Source organism: Raphanus sativus, chromosome 9, assembly GCF_000801105.2.
Source record: "Raphanus sativus cultivar WK10039 chromosome 9, ASM80110v3, whole genome shotgun sequence".
In the NCBI taxonomy this organism is placed as follows: Eukaryota; Viridiplantae; Streptophyta; class Magnoliopsida; order Brassicales; family Brassicaceae; genus Raphanus; species Raphanus sativus.
Window position 1 is genome coordinate 18,224,861 of NC_079519.1, and position 5,752 is coordinate 18,230,612.

Genomic DNA, 5,752 nt, shown 5'->3' on the forward strand with positions numbered 1-5,752 from the left:
CACCATTAAGAGCACTTTAAGATAACTACCTCTATTCAATTATTTATACTTGTGTAAGATAATTCTATGACCGCTTAATGCTTTTTTAACAAAAAAAGAAAGGAAAAACATGTTATATTTGTTGTGATGTCGATTATATGAAGTCTTGTTCACAAAATTTACTTGTACTTGGTCTCCAAGCTAAACTCTCATCTTGTATCTTCTTATAAGGAGTTCATTATTCATGGAATAGAACAAAATTCTCCCTGGTCTTCTCTGCTTCCAACAAAACACAATATCTCTTCTCTAATCCACAAACCTGAAAGAACAAAGCCCTTTTACAAAAAAAATAAAACTGATAAGAGCATGTAGTACTTCATTTCTGATATAAATAGGTAAATATACCATGGCCAGACTGACTACGGCTATTATTTATGAAACTTCTGCAATGCATTCTTCGACAATCTAAAGGTTATAGTTCTTTTCAAAATCCTATAATCTGAAATGAGGTAAAATGGATATATCGAAATTTTTCTGTCTCTTAATATACTGTTCAAATATCTCTATTTTATCTTTTTGTAGTCTTTCCATAATCAAAGAAATAGTATCCATGAGCTAAAAAAATACTGATTGACTGATGCAATTTTAAAAATGTGAAAAGAGCAAAAAATTTCACACGCTGAGAAAACTAACAACACAAAAAAAAAGAGAAAAAGTCCAAGATAGCAACAAATCAAGTTTTTGTCACAAAATAGCATCACAAGGAAGAAAATGACCAAAACAAGTTTTATTGAAGGGTAAATATATATTTATAACTCTTGAGTTAATTAATCTAAGACTTAGTGTTTAGAGTTAAGGGGTGGACTTTTAAGAATATGTTCAAATTTTTAAAAATAAAAAATTAAAATTAAAATTTTGAAAACAAAAATATGCTATTTTGGTCATTTTATTTTTTGAGTGTTATTTTATGACAAAAGCTTAAAAATGATATCTGAGAGATTTATCCCCAAAAATATAAGTATAAATATTCTATTTTACTAACCTTTTTAGTGGAGCTTTAAGTACCGTATTTTTGCATGGTTTACAATATTTCTAGTTGATATTTTTTTTGGCACAAATAAAATAGAAGTCATGATGATACCACCTATATAATATTATTAATTTTTTGTGAATTAAGTTGAAAAGCTACTTGACAAGTGCATATTTCTTTGTTTATTTTCCAAACAAACTGTTGTAAGAATATGTATAAATAGAGACACTAGAGTCAAATTTATTTTTATAATTAGAAAATATAATATCTTAACAAAAAATTTATAATTTATATTTTACACCAGTGTTTTCTAATGAAATTGGAATTTACGAATATCTGCAACCTAGATTTTTTTTTGTTAAAGATCTGCAACCAGATTAGAAGAAATCTCGAGAGTTGGAATCCATAACTGATTTTTTTGGACAAAAAATCCAACTGATTTTCCATACTATAGTTGAAGTATGTACAGTAGAACTTCTATAAATTAATACTCTATAAATTAATAATTTCTATAAATTAATAAATTTTACCGGTCTCAAATTGGGCTAGTGTTAAATATAACACAAATCGATAAAATAATAAGATAATAATATTTTTAAAACTTCTATGTAAATATATAGTCCTCTTAAAATCATAAATTAATAATCTATCTATATATAATTTTATATAAGTATAAGTTAAATATTATATTGTTGGTTTTATATTCACAATGAAAATTCTTCGTTTTTCTTAACATTTCAATATATTTTAATAATATTTGGTAAAATTATACCGAAAACCACTTAACAATTCTATGAAACATAAAAATATACACAAAATAAGATAATAAAACAATATGAAAGTCAAATTTCTAAAATTTAAATATTGTACATACGGTAAAATAAAATATTTTCTTTTTTTTATAAATAAAAATATTTAAAAATAGAAAAAAATTCTAAATAAGGAAACTTTTGTAAACTAATATCTCTATAAATTAATAAAATTTCAAAGTCCCAACATTATTAATTTATAGAGGTTCTACTGTATTTTTAGAAGTAAATGGTTCTAGTGTAGATGGTTTGTATCTAATCTATCTATTTATATAAAATAGAGTTTGAATCCTTCCTAGGGTGTCCACCTAGGATTCCAAGTCATAAATTCAAAGTCTATTAGTGTGACACCTGTCTCCTTTGCCAAAACTCTGAGTTTCATTTATTCACGTTTTACATTTGTTTGGGCTTTTGATTCTTCATGGTTTCTTTGTTAAGCTTTGTTAAGCCCAATTCTTTGGTGACTACGCTTTACTTCACACAGAAGTACAAATTTAGGGTTCATCATTCGTTATCTGAAAGCTAAATCGACAATGAAGTCTTCTAAAAGTTTTCTATGAAAGATTTTCATGACGAATCTCTTGATCGGGCTCTGTACATTCCGTTACAGAAGGGATTTTTCTTCTGAACCGTTACAAACTGCAGTGAATCATCATCATTAACGATTGCCTTAACTCTTCCATCCACCCCTACCACAATTTCCTCATTAATTGTATCTCCCTATAAGACTGTGGATCTCCAGCTATATAAAAAGGTTAGCCTTCATCTAGAAACATCATCCCCAGAATTCTTAAAAACAGTAGAAAGTTCTTTCTCGCTGATTTGAAGAGCGAGTGGTGTACCTCCACCTTCGATATGCGACTTCTGATTTTTTTTTTGGAAAGCAAGAAACGTTTAAACATGGTGGAGAGCTTATGGGTGTTGACATGGCCAAGGTTATTCTGTTCTTCTAATTCATTCTGTTCTGGAAAAAAAAAATCAAACGTTTTTTTTGTTATCAATTATTACATGAAGATATTTATTGTACATATTTGGCAGTTGAATTCTATTGAAATTGTTGAAAGTTTTCCCTTTTCTATTTGTTGCAGACGGTTCTCATGCTAGCCACTATTAACGTCCACCGTCAGCTCACTTTCAGACACCCTTCAAGGCGGGTATAATGTACTCTGTCACCGGATTTGATGTTGTCCGAGCCAATCAAAACTTCTCGATACGGTATAATGATTCAACGGTTTTGATGAGATACTGGAACCGGTTTTCTCCAATTCCTGAAGAACGCTTCCGGTTCCATAATCACGATAAGTACTATGCCTAGACAACACTAACACTAACAACACCCATCTTCCAGGTAAACAAATTTTTTGGCTGTTTCTACCAACTCATCGTTTTAACTGCTTCGATAATTACATGTTCTTCTTTTCACAGACATTATTGGTGAGCTTACTGCTGTAAAGAGTACTGTAAGTGACCCTCCAAAAGGGAAAGAATGAGTCATGGCAACCATCAAAATCGTCAGGTAACAATTTATTTCAGGTTAAGACCCTCAACAATTTAATAATTGATGACATAAGGCCCTCATCACTTTTATAACTGATAACGTCATTTTTGATGAACTTACACGTTAAATTTTTCCTACTCTGTTTGCCATTGGCAGTTATGTGTCTGTGACCATGAGTATGTACGGCTCACAAGCTGTATTGTTTCACAACCCACTGGAAGGCTTACGGGTGGATCCCAGGGTTGTTCTCGCAACATTAATCATCAATCCCACGATTGTAAGAGTATTTCAGTTTCTGTATTTTAAACGATTAAAGTATGCTGCTTACTTTGTGACTCGCTCTCTGTTTTTTTGTAGCAATAGTTACTGATGTGTACGTCTGTTTTCCGAGACTAACCACAAGCTCCCAAAAAGACAATCAGTTCTTCGTGAACAAGACTGTTTCTAAAAGAAAAAAAAAGGATTTTTTTTATAACATTCAAACAATGCCCACAAATTTTTAAATGCTAAACCAACAATTATGATTTTCACTGGAATATTGTTTTTAGATCACATGTTTGCTTTAGATCACCTGAATAACAACCGCCTACAGTGATCAACAATTATTACTCTACTTTTTATATGAAATCCATCTTCACTTATTATCAGTATCACTCACACTGCATGTTGAAATACAATGATTTCAGCATGAGAAAAATATTATTCTTACTACAACAAGATTCTACAAATACTTGGACTGGGACCGACTTCAAAGCTGAAATATTAAAACCTCAAATTGCATAAAACAATATTCTACAAATACTTGGACTGTGTCTGACTTCACATACACTGGTCGTATTAGTTAACCCTTGAAGAATATTAATACAATAGTTCTTTCTAACTAAATGTATTTTGTGTGTGTTCACCTTGAGGAATCTTTTTTTTGTTCACCACCTTGAGGAATCTAGGTTTCTCGAAATTGGCTTTTTCGTTTCTTGCGTTTAGGAATTATGTTTTCGTTATTCAATCAAAAAAAGAGCTATAATGATTAAAAACATAAAATACAAAGAAGTGTTTGTCCTTTGATCTAAATAAGAGTTTAAAAGCAGAAAAAAGTTTGATTTATGAAAATGAAGTGTATGTACATCATGATCACATCAGCAGGATCCGTATTCTCAGTTTGTTTTCTTAATATTCCATTGTATATAAACTTTATAAGAAACTGTTGGCCTTTTAATTTGAACGTTCTCAATTCTACATTTTTCATTTTTGGTATGTCTGACTAAAACTTTTCATTCGATGTTTATACAATGAGATATACTCAGATACACCAAGTACATGTGACATTAATAGTTTCTTTCTATTGACGATGATGCAACTTATGTTGAACACCCTTTATACATAGAAAAATGAAAGAAAAAATACTCAGAATCACAAATTGTGTTCTTTTTTTTTTCTTGGGATTGTTAGCTTTCTTGAAATTTGAGATCAATATAGTAGCAACTAGCAACTATAGAGAATCTTTTATTTTCGTACGTGACAAGCTACTAAGAGCAAAGGTATATTCTCATAGTCACAATAGATATTATAATAGATGAACTAGGTAGTAACTCGCGCCTTGCGCGGGATGAGATGGTTAGATCAGCAATTTTTCGAAAATATTAGAAAGTATATATATATAGTTTGGAATTTGGGTTTTGTGTGTTTTTTTTTGTGTTTAATCTCGGTAGGTGCTGATTTTACGGCATAGACGTCACTGAGATAGAAACATATGTAAATCCTTTACTTTAGTGACATGTAAAAATTTACTGGAACATAAGAGTAAACACAAAACATGTTACATGGCAAGTGCGAAAGCATGTAATCATTTATTTTATCCACTTCATCATTTGTGGGAGTGAGAATGGCTCGATGTCTATACAAATCCTTAACTGTTGAGGTTTGAAAAGCTTGTCCATAAACCTCTTTTTCCATAGTCTCAATAGTTTATACATATCACCGGTGTGATTTATCTTACTCTGATTCATTTGCAAGAACTTGCGTATAAAGATATAATTATTATTATACAATTTGATTTTCATATGCATGATTTTTGTATAATAACATACCTTCCTCATAGGTCATTGACTTCAAACATGTAAGGATTCCACAGAACTTTGCTGTATTCGTTGAACCATGTAAGAAGAACTGATTTTGTGTATAATGTCTAATCTTGTAAGATAAATATTATTAATATCTAATCAAATTATATGTACATAAATATTTGTGTAATCACACTTATATATTTCTTTGCATAGGTTTTATGTATAAATATTATTAATATATAATCAAATTATTATGTACGTAAATTTTTGTGTAATCAAACTTGTTCTATATTTCTTTCTTTGCATCTTACTCTCGAACTCATTTTGTTTATCTCTCTATCTCTCTCTCTCTCTCTCTCTCTCTCTCTCTCTC